The 20189-nt window shown below is 54.1% G+C and overlaps 1 protein-coding gene across 2 annotated transcripts in view; it reads right to left on the bottom strand.

The window, feature by feature from the left end:
* The window catches only part of LOC110576908 (myelin basic protein), a 111035-nt gene extending 91728 nt beyond the window's left edge, over nucleotides 1-19307 (bottom strand). For both annotated transcript variants that reach the window (XM_021686167.2, XM_021686165.2), the window contains exon 1: nucleotides 19082-19307. The gene's annotated coding sequence lies outside the window, so the exon portion shown is untranslated. The remainder of the gene's footprint in view (nucleotides 1-19081) is intronic.
* Between the last annotated feature and the right edge of the window lie 882 nt (nucleotides 19308-20189).

The raw sequence follows: 20189 nt of genomic DNA, 5'->3' as shown, positions 1-20189 counted from the left end.
TGGGACACTGGCGGCCCGCCTTTATTCCGCTGCATTTTTTAAGTCATCTCCACACCCGATGTGGGGCTGGAACTCAATGACCCTGACATCAAGAGCCCCATGCTCTCCTGACCAGGCCAGCCAGGCACCCCTGTTCCATTTCATTTCTGTAATTAATTGAATTGAGACAGCAGAATTTTGAACATGTGGAATGCTGCTTAGAAGCCAGCTGACTCTAAAGCATCTTGAGTAATTGGAGAAGCTTCTTGTGAAATAATAGAAAAGGGAAGTGGGGGAGGGTGGGGGGGAGGGTTGGAGCTGGAAGCAGAATGACCTCTGGTTGCAGCGGGGGCTGCCACACACTGCTTAGGGTGAAGTCCAGTTCCAGGGGGGGATGCCTAAAAAGCCCCCAGGGGTTACTGGAAATTTCCATAACAGTACATGAACAACCATACTGTTGCAAGCTAGGAGGCTAAAATTCAGCATAAGCTGTTCAAGGTCGCAATCCACTGTTGACCATGCAGCCTTCAGGGTTCAGAATTCACCCCTCCTGCAGCCAACACTACCACCTGGCCCCTTGGTGGAGGTCCTGAAGGGCCCCCCAGACAACACCCACCGCGGGCGGCTGCGAGTGCATGCACGCGGCAGGGCTGACGTGCGTGGGGGCGCAGAGGTGAAAACAGGGCGCTTCCAAGTATTTTAACCAACTGCATCCTGCTGGAATTCTAACATTTCCAAGTGCAAACATGGCAAGTCAGAGCGAGATGCCAATCCAGGCTAGTGCTGTGTGAAGCAGGGCAACTGGCTCCACCTCTCTGAGCCTCAGATTCCTTTGAAGTGGAAGGAAGGAAAGCTCTTTGGCTGCCCTCTGGTGAGAATGAAGCAGCTCTGGTTAGAGCAAGGGGGAGCTCTAGGCGCTGCTGGTTTCTGTCCTCCCGTCCCTCCAGGCAGGTGCACGTGACAGGGTGGGGGGTAAGCAGTTGCAGGAATGCAGAGACCTTGCCATGGGCATCCACTCAAACTGACAAGGTCGAGGGAAGAGGAGGTGGTAAGAACACCACCGCCCTGGAGAAGCCCCGGAGTGATGCCACACCAGGAGCCCGAAGCGAGAGCTCAGGCCCCCCCAGGGACCAGCCCGACATAGGAAGTTAGGCAACTGCGGCTGGCTCAAGACTGCTGAATGGAGCAGCGAGAAAGGAGAAGTCTGCCAACAGGAGCTACAAGAGACAGCCGTTTCTGGCTTCAGAACAGCCTTCAGATACTCGCCCAGTGCATTTTTACAGGCAGGAGGGCAAATTTATGGTGAGACAGAGAAGGTCCTAGACATCGCCCAGACCCAAGCCTCCCAGAACGTGGGGATCCTGGGAGCGCCGAGTGGACGGGGAGGCTGGGTGCCGCGGTGCAGGGTCAGAGGTGACACGGGGAATTGGTCATCCACTTCCGCTCTTCACTGTGCCTTGGGGCTCACAGCAGCCCACCTTCTAGGTTATGTAATTACAGGAATAGCCCCGTAAGCTTTGTTCCCATTTCACAGCCGAGAAAGTAACATTTAGAAGACTGAATCTAGCTTTGAGAGTATCGTGACTTTAGGAAAATATTTTAGTTAGAAATAGGGATTTTTAACATATTATAAATATATCTTATGTGGATAAAATCGTTAGAGTGGGTCTAAGATATCATACACTTCTGTATTACTAATTAGCACAATAAAAAGAAGTAAGACCTTACGCGAGCAAGTAGCCTTGAAAAAGAACACCAGATGACAAGAATCTGTTCCTTATAAACACTTGCACGGGGATACACAAGTTTACTAATGAGAACAGAGGGACATTCTTAAACGGAGGTCAGAACAGCTGCAGGATTCAGTAAGGTGCTGGACCCAACAGCCACAGACCCGACCACGCTTCACTACCACGTCCACCCCCCTCCCGTCCCTACAGAATGGCTTTTATGTTACATAAGGCACTGGACGAAGAACGAGACAAACAGGGAATTCGTTATGACCTCAAAGAGCTTATCTTCCACATGTCTTAACTGGAAACGTTCAACTTTCTTCTAATAACGTTTTTAAAAATAAATAGTTGTTTCATGCTCAGTAGGGAGCCAGAGGGCTGACTTCGTCATTGGTCTCTGGTGCGTTATCCACATATGCTATTTCAGAGCAATGTTTTCCCTGTTCTCTGTGCACCTGCCAAAGTGTGGGCGTGGCCAGTAAGAACACCCGTGGGAGGCCAGTGGTGGGGCAGTGCTGAGAAGGACGGGCTGGGGTCTACTCTGGCCAGAGGGGGGGTGAAGCACTGAGCCCCCAGTGAATTTGCTAAAATCTACCCGCCAGAATCTGTGGGTCATTCCCAGCAGAGAAGACTATTAACATGTACTTATGGCCTCAGGATTTAAAAATCCCAGCAGGGTGGTAACTTTTGCTTTCTTGATCTTTTTAGAATCAATTAAATGTACTTTGCCATTAACCATTCATGGAATTTTTGCTTTTCACTAGACTCTAAAGGTCAACAGACTTGGTTGTTATCAGCACTACCGTTCCCACTTCCCTTGGGTCCTGGGTCCGAAGGAAGCACCTGGTCACTGGGGTCCAGCAGGGGCACCCAGGAGACGCTCAGAGGACACGTGCTGCGCGACTGGACATCCGGATCCCAGGGATCCCAGCCATGGAGTGGATCAGTCGCTCGTGTTGACTGAGGAACCAGCAGGCACACATGAGTGTGTCGTATTTCGGAGGTGGTCCAACTATAGATTCTAGGGGAATGGAAAGCAAGCGAAAGACTGTGGATCTACGCACTTGCACAGAAGAGGCTTATCTGACCTCTGAATTGTGGGCTGGACATTGAGGGGAAAACTGCAGAACTTAGACTGACAGAGTGTAGTCAGGGTAGCTCAGGAACGGGGAACCCGAATAAAGGTAATAAAACAGGAGGCAGTGACATTTCCAAAGGGGCGGCCTCATTTCCTTTTTGGGACTTCTAACCACAGACAGAAGGTACTCCCTGGAGAGCAGCCCCCCTTCCCTCTCCCCTGCACAGGAAGGCCGCTAACCTCAGAGACCCCAGCTTCCTGGACTCCGTGCCCCCCGACAACTGTGTGGTGCTCCAGGCACACGCCACACATGTGTCCGATAACATGGCACACGGAACATGAAGAGAAAGCCGCTGGCCTCCCCACCCAACCCGGTGAAGCCACACAGTCTTCCCGAAGTCCGCTCAGAGCAAACAGGGTCGGGTTTGATGTTTCCCAATGAAAGTCTGAAGGCTTCGCAGTCTGGAGAGTGAGTGTTGTAAGGGTTTTTTTTGTTTGTTTTTTTTTTAAAGATTTTATTTATTTGACAGAGAGAGAGAGAGAAGAGCAGGGGGAGAGGGAGAAGCAGGCTCCCCGCTGAGCAGGGAGCCCGATGCGGGACTCGATCCCAGGACCCCGGGATCATGACCCAAGCCGAAGGCAGACGCTCAACCGACTGAGCCACCCAGGCGCCCCTGTTGTAAGGGTTTTGAGCCATCTCACAGAAGAAGGGGTGGGGGGAAGGGAGAGCTTTCTTAAGTTCAGAAGCTTGCTGTTTAGGAGGACAACAGCATTGAGGGGGGACAGACACCTGCCCATCTGACCTTGAGCAAGTCAGCTGAACTCAGCCTGGCTCCCACCTGCCTGACCTATCAGATCAGGGGGTTGGGAGAGTCAGGTGACAGGACAGCCACACCGTGAAATGTGTAAGACGTGGGAAAGGGTGGACTGTCTCCACAGCGCCCGGCCGCACCCACACAGCACTGGGAAGGATCTGCGAGTCCTGCCCTTGGACACAGTGCCATGACAAACCCTCAGATTCAACCCACCGACTCTGGTGAGAAGCTTCGGCGCCGGCCCCACAGCTGCTCCTCAGCGCAGCCGCGTCCTCCGTGGGACGCCTGCGATCCTGAAGACCAAGGTGTTCCGGACTGTGCTGCACGTGGCCAGGCTTTGTCACAGCCAAGGGGAGCTTTTGCTCCCCACAGACTACCAACAAATTCAGATACACCTGGAATGCAGATGAACGGACTGCTTGGAAGCTGTCCTAACTGGCTGAGACTGGTGCTACCGGGGTGTGGACGTCAGCCCCTCGGCCGGCTGGTGTAGCCCCTTGCTTGGCGGCACGCCGGCAGGAACCGGACTTTGCTTCCTTTTCCTTGACTCCCCACGTTGAGACTCCACAGCCCCCAGGGGTCATGGCAGAGGTTGGGGAGGGAAGTGGGCAAGTAACGGACTCCCCTGGTGATTAATACTGGGAACAGCACAAGAGGGGCCCTGACCGGGAAAGGCATTTGGAATTCAGTGGTTTCTTTTCAGGAAGAGTGGAAAACTAAGTACAGAGGGAAATCAAGAGCATTCAAATGGCCACTGGCGGGCCAGACCTCACGGCAGGTGCCGGGGATCCAGCGGCGAACAACAGGTAACGCGTTCATTAGCCAGGGGAAAGCTTACAGGAACCTAGGTGGGAATGCGGAGGTTCAAGCGATTCAGTTGTAAGTACTTCAAGAAGTAGCATGACGGGGACGGGAACTAGGTGTGTGGACGCTGGTGTGCGCGTGGACAGACTGTCCCAAGGAGGAAGGAGGCGGGGACCGGGAGGCAGGCTCACTGGGCTGACTCTGAGTTTCCACAGCAGGCGGGTCTCGGGACGGTCCAGTGACAATCCCCACCCTCCCGCCGTGTTCTCCCATTTGATGTCATTCGCGGGAAGCTCCCCAGTGCTCCAGACCTCCTTCCACTTCCTCTCCCAGCTGATGACTCATTCTTGCTCCAGGAGAAGCACTCAGACAGCAGCCCCTCCCGGGCCCACGGGGTCCGCAGACCACCGCACACACACCTAGCCACTGCCTCCCCCTGCGCAGGGGGTGCTCACATGCGGTCTCCCACGGAAGTTCAGATCTGGGGGCAGTGACAGCCAAATACCACCATGCCGTTTTGCTGCTTTGAAGACCGTTTTTAAAATTCACTATCTCAGAAGCAGCTAGAAAACACAGTAATGGTAACAATTTAAAAGCTTCTCCACCTGACTTCCCCCCAACGGAGACTGCATAACATCTCTCCTGACTCCTTACTCTTTGCCCATATAAATACGCTCTCCGTTTTCACACACTTAGAGGCAGGTATGGGAGCTCAACCAGAGCACACGTGTAAAATGGAGTATAATAACTGTGCTGGGAGGGGCGCATGACCCTGACCCTGGAGGTCAAAGGGCCCTTCCCATGGTTAGGGGTTGTATTTTGTCCCCCCAAACATCTGTGCACAGCCTAACCCCCAGTGCCTGTGACCTGATTAGGAATAAGGTCTTTGCAGGTGCAATGAAGTTAGGAGGAGAACATAGGGGGTTAGGGTGGGCCCTACTCCAATGACTGGTGTGGACAGAGACACAGCAGGTCTACAAGCAAGGGGACCCCGAGGAACAGTGGCGGCCACCTGAAGCTGCAAGGCAAAGAAGGATCCTCCCCTGGAAACTTCAGAGGGTGCATAGCCCTGCCCACACCTTGATTTTGGACTTGGGGCCCAGACTGGGGTGAATGTATTTCTGTTGGCACTCATCCAGTCTGTGGCCCTCTGCTATGGCAGGGAACTAACACACAGGGAAAAGGGCAGAGCTGCCGCAGACTCCGAAGCAGGAGCTCTTAGAAGGGAGGAGGCGGAGGGCGGCGGGCACAGCGTGTGCAAAGGCCCTGAGGTAAGGGAGGCTGTGAGTGGAGTCCGAGTGTGACAGGAAAGAGACAGAACACCACGAATCGGCTGTGGTCAGGACCATCCTGCGGCAGATGAGTCATCTCAGCTGAGACGACTGACGCTGCCACGTGGGTGAGCCTTCATCCATTTCTAGACCGAGTCTAGACCAGGTCGGGGACGAGCAGGCTCCGCAGAGGACTGAGTTCCCAGAAAGCCTGGGCTACAGACGAATGTCTGTGCCTCCCCCTCCCCGATTCCTACGTTGAAGCACTGACCCCGCGTGATGGCAGCAAGACGGGGGCCTGTGGGAGGTCACGAGGGCAGGACTCGTGCCCTCAGGAGAGACCCCCACCCGGCTCCCAGCCCCTTCTCCAGGGGACGTCACAGCAAAAAGACACCATCCATGAACACACACGAGGGTCCGCCCCAGACGCCGAATCTGCCAGCACCTTGATCTTGGGCCTGGGGCGTCTAGACCTTTGAGAATGAACATCTGCAGTTTCTCAGTCCCTGGTCTGTGGGCCTAAGAGGCAGCCCAGCGGAGGTGAGCAAGGCCGTCTGGAGCGGTAGCTGCAGGCTGGCCTCCCTGGTCTCCAGGACTCGGCATCAGCTGCGGCCCTGACGACATCGACGGAAAACCCAGCTCCATCCAGACCCCCCCAGGAGCGTCTGAGAAGAGCTGGCTGCTGGTTCTGGGGGTACGGACAATTCCGCCTTAAGGCGTCAGATAATACCCCACGCTCGTCGTCGTCGTCACCACGCCTGTTCCCTCAGGCTTATCAGACCGAAGGTGGTCTCCAGCTCCCAAGAGCCCTGCCCCAACGTCGTCGGAAACCACTTGAAAGGGAAGTTATGGAATTGCAGAAAAACGTGCTTGCGGACATCTGCTTGCAATCCCTGGAGGTTGCTGTTCCCGAGTCGGCTGGTAGGTAAAGCACCATCAGAGCAGGGCCGCAGTGAGTGTGAGGACGCAGCCTGGGGCGGCGACCTCCCTGCCACAGAGTACTCTGCTGGAGGGAGGAAGAGGCAGACAACAGGGCAGCTCGTCCACCTTCCCAACTGTCTGCTCACACATTCACGATCCTATGACTGGGTAAGATGTTAACATTCTGCAGCTCTTACAGGGACAGAAAAACCTCTCCTTGTATAAACAAGTCATAGGACGCTGGCCTCGCTCCTAGGACCCTAGGAGCCTGCCAGGCCCGAAGTCACGTCGAGACCGGCCTTTCTGATGTGTGGGGAGAGACTCTGCTCAGACGCACTGGGCACACCCTTCCCTCGGCGGGTGGGGGGTCTGGAGACCTGGCGGTCCTGGTGGCCGACTCGGTCACCTCGAGGGAATGCTGCGTCCCACTGGCTCCCGGGAGGCTCCAAAGGGTAGGCCGGGCACAAGCTGCCCACACCAGGAGCCCGGCAGCTGGAACGAGGCGGGCAGGCGGCTTCAGAGTGGAAGTACCTGGAGCGTAACAGGGGGTGGCCAGGGCATGCCCTTTCTTGTAGACGCTCTCCTGCCTTGCTCAGAGGGTTTGGGCCCGCATTCTTCCATATCCGTGAACCTGGGATGGGAAATGTGACTTCCTGCAGGTGTTGTGGAAACAGCTGGTTAATATTTGACAAGCACCTGAAGATAGGAACCGTCGGTCAAGGGTAACAAACCCCAGCAGGGGCCTTCTGTGACCAGCCCACGGGTTGTCTTCCATGGCATCTCCCCCGTGAGCCGTGGCAGGGACTCATGAGGATGGCATCTCCCCGGTAGGTATGTGCACGCCACTCAGCTCAGAACTCCAGCTCTGGTAATTAGGCTCACCTACGCCATGACCACAGGTCCACGAGGGCCACGTGACTCAGCGCACGGTCCGTGGCAGTGAGAAGAAACGCACACACTGCGCACGGCTCGGGGCCAGAGCTAGTGATCAAAGGACAAAACAATGTGCCTTCGACTCAGAGCATACTTCCACCCACCTCCAGAACAACTCATAAATTCCCTGACACCGGGCGTGACGGCTCCTGACGGTTACGCACAGGGAGGAAATGCATCGGCTCCGGCCATAGGTTTCTAAGTGGCCTGGGGCCCAAAGAGTATCATTTGAGTCTTAACTAAACCCAACCTGTGTTTCTTTCTGAAAACACAGAAAACACCTGAATCCCAGAACTGTTGATCTAAACTGTCCAGATTCAAATCCCCAACCCCTATCCATGTGGCCCCACGGGAGACAGCAGGTCTCACCAGGCACGCAGCATGGTACTGGGTGACTTCTTTCCAGAATCTTCCAGATTCCAATCAGGGAAAATAGCGCTCCGCGTGGTCATCAGCCCATCACGGTCCCACCGGAGACACGGTCGGAGGCTTCCCGGGGGCCCTGCCGCTCCCCCCGGGGGTGAGTCTGCACTTCTTGAGACACAAGGGAAAGGGTGACAGTTATATTTACAGAAAGGGGAGGGGGATGGGTACCAGCAGAGTGGGAGGTCATGGTAGGCAGGGGCTGTGGGTTTGGTGTCAGGAAGCCCATGCGACGGGGTTACCACGAGCTGGGCGCTATCTGCACATTTCAGAGCATCGCTTCTTCATCCTCTCCCCGCTCCGCGGACTCATCTTACAGATGATGCAGCTCGGAGGCCGGGAGAGGTCGGGTGACCCCAGGTCGCATGCGGCAACCTCACGGAAGACCATCTCCAGCATTCCAGCTCCACTTGGCCCTGAACTGACCGGGGGACCCGGACAAGGCACTTCATTTCTTCTAAGAAAGGATTTCTCGATGCGTTGAATCTTGCATTTATTAAAGAAAAGAGCTCCATCCAAAGGCCAGAGGGGGCACCTCTCCCCCACTCCACGCCTTACTGCATCTGCTCTCGTGGTGCAAAAGACGTCAGTGGCAGTTCCTCACACCCCTCCGCGTGAAAACCACCGCGGAGCAACAGTAAAGAACGAAGCCTTGCAGGAATACATCATGCAATGAAGTCCCTTTTAAATCTTACTGAGAATGACATTTAAATGAGTAATTATATAACAAACGCCGAAGGTACAACAAGCACATTATGAACGCGAGACTGCCGAAAGCTTACATCCTGAATTTGAGCTTTCCATGCAGGCTCTGCCCGGCATTTGGTTTCTAAATGGTATATTTAGGGCTTAAAAAGATCAATATCCTTTCAGAAGGCACTGATTTAGTACTACTAAGCTGAGGCCTTATGATTTTCTTGCTCCATCAAAATCAAGATTGCCCAGGATGGCCCTTTTATAGGATACCCAGTGCTTACCTAACGCACTGCTGTAATACTATAATAACGTGTCTCAACCCTTCATAGTCCTTACAAATTACAGCATTTCTTATTTGACCCCCTTTGCAGAATTTAAACAAGGCGTGGTAACATCTAAAGACAGAGTAGAACCGACCTAAAAGAGCAAAAGGGCATGACGGAGTGGGAGAAAATGGGCATGGGGCGGCAAACCAGGATTCCCATCCCATCTGCCTCCGGCAGCGAGGCAGCCTTGGATGGGTCAGCTGGCCTCTTGGAGCCCCACCTGCCGTCCTTCTGGGGAAGCGAGGGGCTGGAGGAGGCTGGCTTGGGGCCCAGCCGCCGGTGAGAGCACTCTGCTTCAGAGAGCGCCGGCTCTGCACACGCAGCATCTCTACGACATAAGCATTCCCCGACAAGGATTAAGCAAAGCCGCCCACGTCCTGTCAGACTGTGACAGCTGGTTTCCTGAAGCCAGAGGCCCAGTCCAGGACGAGGTGCTATGAAAACTCACTCCTGGAGTGTCTGCTCGGCACCAGAAGGAGCAGCGAGGGAGCAGGGCAAAAGGAGCCGGGCTCTATCACACCCACACAAGTGTGCACACGCCCCTGCACGCCCCTGCACACGCGCATGCTCTCGCTCTCCCTCTTCCGAGTTCTAGGACGCTAGGACGACATCCGCAGGTGTTCTGCAGCCTGTCGCTTTGAGGGGGGCGTCCTCAGACCTGACCTAATCTACATCTGCCTCAAACCCCTTACAGAGTGAGACAGGGTACACACAGGCAAGAGAAGCCCGCGCCACACCTCTGTCCTCAGGTGGAGCAGGTGTAACGGCCCTACAACAAAAGTGGGGCCCTTCGTTTGTGCACTGCTCTGTCCCCAGCGCCATGGCAGCGACCGGTACATAGGAGGTGCTCAGTAAATTCCCGTTAAGTGACTGGGAGCAAACGGAAGTAACCATGAAGCTAGCCCCTCCACCCCAACCAACCACATGTGCTCACCTGCCCACGCACACACACACTCACGAGCAGCACGTCCGTGCCTGGAGACCCGTCCTTGGTTTGTGGCATCACGCCCAACTGGAGCCACACGTGAACCATGGGGAAGCCCAAGGGGTGGGAGTGGCCGGCAGGACCGGCAGAGCTGGACGGAGCCGCCGAGGTCCGTCCAGCCTGGGGCACCAAGAGGAGAGCTGAAGACCTGGGGCCCTGAAGGCTCCTCTAGGGGCAGAGTCCCCCCTGAACACGGAAGCCCTTGCTCAGAAGGAACCGAGGACCCTGCACACAGGAAGTGGGGCTAGATGGCTGGGCTGTCCCAGGTCCCTGCCCTCAGCTCCAGACTGAAACCTGCGATGCTTGGTTGCACGGGGACCAGCTGTGGATGCCCTGGTACTGGACGCAGAGCCCGTGGCTGGGGGCCCAGGGGCAGCCGCCTGCCCCACACGCGCTGCGTGAAGCCGTGGTCAAGGGCAAACGCAGACTCCTATGAGGCCGACAAGGGGATCCAGCATGGAGTCGGGGACTCTGCCCTTCAGAAGGCGGGGAGGACCCGGGGTCAAGGAAGCATGCACCTGCGCTCAGCTCACCCATCACTGGCTACACCAGGTCTGGGTTACAACAGGTAGAAACAATTCACTAGTAGATTTGGGGGGGGGGGTGTTATACTTGAGTTAATTACCTGTTCAAGGTGCTAATTTAGAGCTTATACTTTCATAAACGTTTGTCCAAATGTTGTTAAATAGAAACACTTGAGACCAGGTCAATCCAAGCTGTCCCTGGCGCAGCTGACTGGCCTCCAGGTGGAGGGCAGCCCAGCTCCCTGGGCTGGAAACTCAGTAGGGACCATCTATGCACGAGTCAGGCCCACTGCACTTAGCTGCACTAAGACCTCGGCTTGGTGTTTTTCCTTCTTCCCTGAAGCCCACGGGCACCGTGTGGGGCCTGGGCTTCACCTGCTTTTCCCTCTGCACATTGTCACGTCTGCCTTCCCTAGGCCTCCACCAGACACTACCAAATGCCTGTGATTCGTCATGAAACCCATGCTTGGTCTGTGCAGAGTACTCCAGAGCAAGTGACCAGGAAGACGACACTAAGAAGAGGAAGGGGAGATACTGGGATTTGGAGCCCAGAGCAGCCACCCTCCGGCTCCCACCTGATGACAGGTGTCATGGTCATGAAGTGTCACTCACTGAAGGAGGTCAGGGGTGAACCCTGTGGGTTGAGTCCAGGGTACATTTTTCAAATTCCTGTCTGAGCCCATGTCATGAAAGCAAGTGAAGTTCAGTCTCAGAGATTTAGGCTCTGAGATGACTGGGTCACAGCAATCCTCACGAAACCACCACCTGGGACCTTCTCTATCTGCACGAGCGAATTTAATTGGGTTTTTTTTTTTTTTGGACTGGTTTGAAATTTTGTCCAAGTTTTAATCTACCTTCACATTAAAATGTACTTTTCCTATAGCACACTTTATTCAGGTGTTGCTAACCCTCTGTAAATGCGTATTTGTATATTTATATTTCCATTTAGCGTTAGGACTGTTACCTAATGTGGCTTTAACCGTGACATTTCCCTGCATTTTCAGAAGTTTTCTGCCAGGTCTGCGCACTTCCGTCTCCCTTCACAAGACAATTCCCCACCACCAGTCAGGAATAAATAAGGTCAGCTTTCAATATCTGGTTTAAATCCCTCTCTCTTCCAAAGTAAGTCCCGACATATGGAAATAATGACAGAATAAAAGAATCATCATCTTCCTTTTGGGACGATACCACCTTTCAGAGAGCAATATAACATGATGTATGGAAGCTGCAGATGCATTCTGCCTGCCTCTGACATTTGATTTATCCTCTTTATATTTCTGGGAAGACAAGTGCAGCTGGTGTTCACACTTCATAAATCCTTGGTCTCCTCTATTCCAAGGTTATTACATTTTCAGACACCACAAGAACCAGAATAAAAACAACCAGAGCACCCCCACAACACCCCCCCACACACGCACACGCACACACACACACAGACACAAACAGAAACCTAGGTCCTAAAATATAAGCATCATATTTATTTTATTAAATTCCTGCTTTAATTTATCTGATCTTCTACGGCAGCACAGTAAGCCAAATAAATCATGTCCCACATTCTTCGAACTGATAAAGAACAGACTCGGGCGTATTCCTTCTGTAAAGTCCAGACCCTGCTATGCATCAGCTGTACGATGATGATTAGGTTCAGCAGAACTCATCCATCTGTGGATGCAACAGATACGAGCCCCACACTCTATGTCGATGACACCAAGGCACGTAAACCATATTTTAAGTTTCCTAGAACGCACATGCATGATGGAACATTTAAGCACCTTGTAAGCAAAATGCTCCCAAAACAGAGATCGGAGCCACTGTTGCTAAAAGCTGAGCAGGGAAGGTGGGCATCTTGGAGACAGACAACCTGGGAATGAGCAGGCTTGTAAAGAAGCAGGACAGGGGGCCACGGGGAGCAGGACGGGGCTGCTGGGGGAGGGGGGAGGCCTGAGGAATGCACCGGGTCCAGGGAAGAGCCCACCTCCCTGCACAGCACTACCTCGTCTCCTTCCCGCCGCGGGGTGGCCCCCCCACTGCATAGTTGTCTGCATGCAGCACAGGGCCTCGAGCAGACGTTTTGCGGAGGGAAACCTGTCTGTGCGCTTCTAAGGCCCCTAATAACACGGAGGGGCCCTTCAGGCAAGAGCTACACCCATTTTACCTTGGTGTACCTAGACTCCCAGAGCGGAGCATTCCGCACATCACAGTCAATGGATTTTAAAAAACGAATCATGCATTTGCCGTATTTGGGAAGCCTGCAACCTAGCTCTGTACTGTTTGTTTTCATAGCAAGTTTAGCAAAAATGTTAGGTTTCAAGGATACGGGAGAATATGGATGAAGGATACGAGCATCGTTGTCAAAGATGCTCACACTTACCAGGCAGAACAACGATGCTATTCTCTGAATGTGGAAAGAGCAACAAACATAATGATACAAATAAAAGTATAAAAGTATAGAATTTTATCTTCCATAAGTCACTCCTTCTAACATAAAGTCATTTTATCAGTGAAACGCACAGATTTTGACCTTATTCAAACGCATGTTTGTGAGCACGTGCATGCACGGGATAGCCCCGTGTAGACATGACACACTCCGGCAGGTGTCACCCGTCCCCTCTTCCACTTAGAGCAGGGGTCCTCGGAGTTTACTTGGGAGCTCATTAAAATACGTATCCCCGTGCCCGATCCCCAAGACTGTGGTTCGTGTGCCAGAAATGGGGGCCTAGGCCTCTGCATTTAATAAGAATTCCAGATGAAATGATGCAGGTGGTTGGCAGACCACCCCAGGGCAAACAGGCGCCCGTCCTGTCCCGCAGCCTCGTGAGAAGACACGGCGTCGGGCTGGCCGGCCGTGCCAGACGCTTTGGTGGGGAGTTGGCTAGCCTGCCACCACGCCACTCGTGCCCCCCCCCCCAGCCATCTAAACAGATGCAGGGAGGTGTTTCTGTGTGCGTTTTGCCTCTAGGTTTCCAGATCAGACTCTGGAAGGAAGGGTTACATCCCAGTGAGTCTTTCTTCCTGTCTCTTTAGGCTGGCGGTTAGTGGGGAGGTGGCCTCCTGTGTCTGCATGGTCTTTGCGGACGGAGCTATGCTGTATGGCACTCCTAACTGGAGGGGAGGGTGGGATGTGGCCAGGCCGGTGCCCTGGGGCGGGGGGGTCCCACGACCCTGACCCCACAAGGCAGGGACGCCACCTGCGCAAGGCGGCTATCCAGCGATGGGCCAGGCCATCGGGGGCCCTCCCCGTACTTACAACACTGGGCCCACCATGCTCACCACCGCCTCTGACAAAAACCAAACCCTCGCCCGATTTAACTGCAATACAGAGGAGTCATTCTCTGAATTTCCAGAAACATCACTGCAGGAAGGCACATCACACCAGTAGGGCCATGTCTCAGGGAGCCCCACTTTCAGAAGTCACTGCCCTGCTGCTTCCAGCTGGGAGCCGCGGGGTGGTGGAGCCGCGGGGTGGGGGAGACATGGGGAGCCACGGGGTGGGGGAAACGGGGAGCCGCGGGGTGCTGGAGACATGGGGAGCCACGGGGTGGTGGAGACGGGGAGCCAGGTCCCCGAGTGGGCAGCACAGCTGTGGGCCACAGCTCTGTCCCCCGCAGGCCCCAGGCTGCAGGGTGGGACGTGGCTCCACGAGCGAGTGTGGGCCCCAGCAGCGGAGCGCTCAGAGTGCACAAAACGTCAAGATGGTCGGCACTGAATGTTGACCACCGATCAAAACAAAACCCAGCGTGCAAGTACAACCAAGTCACGTCTGCTTGCAAACGAAGCATCATCACTACTCACTGTTTGCTAGATGGTTTTAAAACTGGGGAGATATAAACCAAATCCAAGCCTTCATTACCACATAGTCAAAATCCGCATGCTGTTAAAAACCACTGCATTTAATACAATGTACTAAACAGCTCTTGCAACTATTTTTGTTTTCGAATTTGCAATACATACCAAGGAAAAGCATGTCACCCTCAAGAAAAACAGCCAAGGGGCTCCGAGCAGAAACTCATTTCCTGTAAGAAGGCTGTGGCTTCAGGCCTCAGAGAAACCTCCCTCACGCTCTGGAAGGCGCAGCCGTCCTTCTAACCATCGTTAGCCACTGACCCCTTTTCAAAGCCAGTGTTCCTCCTAATGTGGTGTGTCATATCACCATCAAGAGAGATGTTCTCAAGTTCCTGCAGGTGAAAAATCTGACTGTTTTCCTATGTAATTCTTTCCTTCCAAGAGGAGCTGTTTGGCAAAGGCCCCTGGTTTCTGAGCACTCCCCAGGGGCTCATGTGGCCTTCCAGGGACAAGGGAGGATCCCGCTCCTGGGCCTGGGGGCACCACTCAGGGGTGGCTGGGAAGTGTGAGGGCAGCTCCATCCCCTGATCCGGGGGCCTCTGACTTGTGAAGATGAGCTCTGGGGGGCCTGAAAGGACCAGAGATTCCTGACATGTGTTCTCAGACCTTACACATGTCACTCGACAGGCCTGCTCCCCCCGAGAACTCGGGCTTCTTGCGTGTAAACCAGGGACAGGACACTGCTGGACTCAATGGGTAGCTGAGGAGCTGCGGAGAAGGCATATGGCCAGGTTTCCCCATCGGGATGTGCAGCCTTCCTCCAGAGCCCTAAGGGCACCATTAGTCTGTCTGTCTGTGTCCTTTTAGAAAACAAATGTGTGTCAGGGCAGGGGGGGAGTAACTAGGGCTTTTAATGGATTTTATATATGTCCTGAAAATACACGTATTATGAAAGAACAGTGTCCTATAAAAATAAATCCATGGGTTGAGAAATTCAGAAGATTAAACCTTATTTAAAATAACATTTGGGGTGCGCCTAGATGGCTCAGATGGTTAAGGGTCTGACTCTTGATCTCGGCTCAGGTCTTGATCTCAGGGTCGTGAGTTCAAGCCCCACGTCGCATGGAGCCTGCTTAATAAAGCAATAAAAAATAAAATAACACTTGCGGAACAGAGTGGTTGTTCTTATTGTGCAGAATGCTGCTTTAACCTCCTGAGGACAAAGGTGTCAAGGAGCACTGCCCCCAACATCACCCACATGGACTCCAGGTGTGAACAGGTGGGGTGTGTGTGTGCAGAAGTGTGGGGGTGTAGACACTGAGAAACCCTATTCCCCACCTCTGTACTCCTCTGTGCTCTTAGCCCATCTTCCCATGTTTTTTCCCCTTTATTACTTGCCTTTTGGTATATTTTTTATATTTGTCTCTACTATAAAACTGAGCATGCAATTTGGTTAATATCACTTATGAATAAAACCTTATTCTCCTTCTTTTATTCTGGAAAATGTTAACCCCTTCACTCTTAAGGAATGTGAATTAATTTAAAAGGAAATCAAAATCCCATTGAAAGTTTTGTAGACATAAACAAGGCCATTCTAACCCTTGTGCGGAAAGGTGCAGGACTTGGAGGGGTCACGACGATTTTAATAAGAAAAACAAAGTAAGAGGACCCACTCTACCCAGTGTTAAGGTTTATTGTACCGCTAAGGTAATGAGGCCAGAGTGTGGAACCGGTGGAACCGGTTCCCCAGCTCCGGGCACCAGAGACCTGGATGGGTGGAACAGAATGCAGAACCCAGAACTAGACCCACACAAATATGTGGAAATGATGTCTGACAAAGGAGCAAAGCAACTCAAGGGAGAAGTGATCTTGTGTTCAACAACAGCCCGGCCAGGAGCAACAGGATACTCCTAGGCAATAATAAACCAAAGCAAAATGAAAAGCCCTCAACCTACACCTCACACTTTATACAAAAGTTAATTCAAAATGGACCACAGACTTAGGTCTAAGATGCAACAGTATAATACAAAGAAAAAAAAAACCGGAGAAAAATCTCCAGGACCTCAGGCTAGGCAGAGAAGTCCATCACAATCCATGAAAGGGAAAATTAGTAAACTGATCTTGTCAAAATGAAAAACTTTCTCTCTACCAAAAACCCTGGGGAGAAGATGGAAGACATATAAATGAAGGAAAATAAAAGAAGGAAAATAAGGTTTTATTCATAAGATGAGTGCCAACCACTGGGACCAATGTCTAGAACATAGAAAGAATTTTCGAGACCAAATGCCCAATTAGAACACGGGCAAAGACACGAACCGGCTGTTCACTGTAAGGATGTACAGATGGCAGATACATGCATGAAAATCTTCAACGTCATTTTCCATGAGGGAAATGCAAATTAAAATCACAATGTCACCATACATCTCATGATAGAACAGCTAAAATAAAAACTAGCAATGGTGCCAAATGCTGTCAAGGTTGTGCACATCCTGGGTCACTCCCACCTTGCTGGTGGAATGCAAAATAGTGCAGCCCTCCTAGAAAAGAGAAAGGCAGTTTTTTATAAAATTAAACATGTGCTTACCTTACTGTACTGTAGGGCATTCCTTCCCAAAGAAATGAAAGCTATGCTCACACAAAAACCTGTACGTGGATGTTCAACACAATTTTATTCACAATAACCAAAAACTGGCAACGATCCATGTGCCCTTCAAAGAGTGAACGGTTAAAACAAAACAAAACAAAAACCCAGAATGGCAGTGCCTCCGTACCACGAAACACTGCTCAGGAATAAAAAAAGAACATATACTCAACTGAGCAGATCTCAAGAGAATTATACTTAGTGAAAAAAGCCGATCAAAAAAGGTTGCATATTGCATGACTCTGTTTATACAGCATTCTCGAAATGATGAAATTACAGAAATTGGGAAACAAGATGAGTGGTGCCAAGGGCTTGGGGAGGGAGAAGGGAGGGCGTGGGCTGCAGCTGAAAAGGACAGCATGCACAACCCAGAGGTGGAACTGCCTGACCGGACTCTTGGTGACCACACGATCCGACTAACATTTAAAAAAGTTCAGGTGGCAAGAAAATCACAGAGCAGGCTGCTGCCAGTTCCACTTCCCATGACATCCTCCACCACTGTGCGGTCACTGTCTCCGCGGACTTGGCAGCAAGACCCGACCTTCACAAACCACCGAGCAGCGATTCAATGTCAAATCACAGAGCAAGCACCTTGTCTTAAACTTTCTCATCTTTGGGCAGAAGTGTGATAATACATTAGAAAGATTTTCAAAGTGGATCTGAACCAAATAGATTTTGTTCGACTCCGATTACTGAAAGTAGTCATTTCAGAATAGCTAAATTCTTGAGAGTTCTTGCTAACCAACATTGTATGGTAATTTTTAACTAGATTCCTTCCCTTCGGGTTTTTGTTTATTCCACTTAAAACTATTGATGGGCCCTTTTCCTTGTCTGGTAGAAACATGTTATCAGGTTGACGGTCTCCGGCAGGTCACTTGGGCCACCCTTCAAGAAGGGCTGCTCTGTTCAAGGTTCCCCAGCTCCGGGCACCAGGTAGTAATGTCCGAGGGGGCCCCGCCACCACCCACAAGTGACCCGCCAGTGAGCCTGTCGTCCCAAGCCACCCCCCGACTTGTGGGTCATGGTCTGTAAAATGTCCCTCTGACCCTGGTGAGTTAAAATCTCAAATAACCACAGGTGTTAGATAGGGTGCTCCCTACACTTTCCTTCCTCTGAAAAACTCTTTCTAGCCCAGTGTGGGTGTCCCTTGCTGGGTCAGCCAGAGGCCCCCCTGAACCATGTTTACACCCCTCAGCATACATCCTAGCCACCTCATGCGCCTGCCACGGATGCAGAGCTGAAGTGCACACATGTTGTTGATTCTCACGTTGTCGCAATTGGAAAACAGTGAACAGGAACCAGAACGCGCCTACTTCCTGCCAGAGTCTTACTGCGATCCCCAAAGAAACTTAAACGTTTTGCAAACCCCACTCTACCTTCCGAAACAGAGGGCGAGAGTGGATCCTGAAAGAAACCTGGAGCTGCCACCAGCATCCCACCAGACCCAGAGCCACCGCGGGGGGCGGGGGGGGGGGCTAGCGCAGTGACGGCAGAACATACACACCCTGGGGGCCTCCACCCCTGGCGTCGGGCCCAGGAGGGGCGGGCGCGCCGCCAGGTCACAGGCGCCAGGCGCGCAGGTGGCTGCAGGTGGGCGCAGGCGGCTGCAAGGGGCTGCAGGCAGCGCGCGCTGGCGCTGAGACAGGCCCCGCGAAGGCGGAAGCCAGGCGAGTCTCCAGTCACCGCCCCCCAGTGATCAAAGGGAAACTTGCTTCGTTCCGGGGTGGGGCGGGGGGGGGCTCCGCGGGGCTCAGCGCGTGGAATTAGCAAGCGGTGCGAACTGGCAGGGACCCCCAGCCTGCCCTTCGGCTCGCCCCCAGCACCCATCTCCATGTCGCCCGGAGCCGCCTCTTCTGACCCTTGTCACCTCCCACCCCTAAACCCCACCCCCACCGACACCCCTAGGCCGCGCGCTCTTCCGGAGACCCGGCCTCGGCGCCTGGCCTGACGCCACACCTGGAAACCCGTCGGGTTCCAGCGCCCGCCGCCGCACACCGGCGTCCACGCCCGCGCCCACCCACTCGCAGGGAGGCCTCGGGCTGCCACCTGCCCGCCACCTGCGCCGCTGCCCAGGACAGCCCCGCGACCCGGGTCCCGCCCAGGTGCCCGCGGTCCCCGCTCCGGGGCGCGGAAACAAAGCCCCGGGCCGCCCCCGCCACGATCACTCACCGCGCGCTCGCCGCTCCGAGGCCGCGAGGGGCGCCGCGGGGTCCCAGGCCGCCTCTCCGCAGCCCGGGCCCCACTCGTGGGCAGCCGGGTCCCGGAGCTAGCTGCCGGCGCCGCCTTCCGTAGAGGGAGACGCGGGCCGCCAGGGCCAGAGGCTCGTCCTCGCTGGCTCGCGGCGATGACTGACGGCGGCAGCTCCAGGGCCCGGCGCGCACCCCGCCTCCCGCCCCCGCCGCCCGGGCTTCCTGCGAGCCAGGTAAACACGCCCGCCGGTCGGAGCCCGCCCACCTGCCGCCCCGCCCCGCGCCGCCCGCCACCCGGACCTCCTCGGGGACCGCCTGGTCACGCGGAGCACCTCGGACGCGCGGGGACCCGGGCGCAGAGTCGGCGCCGGCCTGGCGAGGCCGGATTTGGCCGCCGCAGAACCCCTGCTCTCTGAACCTTTCCTGGCTCTTAGCCTCTGAAACTACCCTCACCGGCCATGGCCACGAGGGACCTGAGATAACATCGCCTCCACGCCTCATTTCACACATTGGGGACTAGGTCCAAAACGGCTGCTGGCCCGAATCCACCCCGACCCCGGTTCAGTGCGGGGCTGGTGCTCCCGCGTGTCCCAAGCCTGGCCTTTGCGAGCCCCAGGTGAGGAGCTTTGCGTGGATCCTGGCACCACGAACAGGGGCTCCGCTGGAGAGTGCGAGTTCCCCCCGAGGGGCAGGCAAAGGGCACACATAAAACAGACCAGAAAATGCCCAAGGGGGAAGGGGCAAGCCCTGGGTTCTGCCGCACCCAAGTCTCTGTTGACTAGCCTGCAGTGTCACCCTCTTGATCCGAAGGAAGCCTGCTGTCTAGACATTAGTCACCTGGGCACACAGGTTTGGTGGCCCCATGGACTTTTCCCTGTGTTCTTGGCCTCCTGCTGGCAGTGGGAAAGTAGGAGGAGGGGGGAGAGCCAAGATGCCCCCATCCTTCCTGACTCAGACTCCTGGTCAGCAGAGCTGAATCTGACACTCTCTGGAGCCCTCGGGGACCCACTGGTATATGTTAGGAATTAGGGGGGAGTCTGGTTTGGCAAGAGGCTAAGAGCCCTTGTCCCCTGGGCCAGCTGTATGCG

Source organism: Neomonachus schauinslandi, chromosome 14 (genome assembly GCF_002201575.2).
Source record: "Neomonachus schauinslandi chromosome 14, ASM220157v2, whole genome shotgun sequence".
Lineage (NCBI taxonomy): Eukaryota > Metazoa > Chordata > Mammalia > Carnivora > Phocidae > Neomonachus > Neomonachus schauinslandi.
This window is presented reverse-complemented; position numbering and strand designations above follow the sequence as displayed.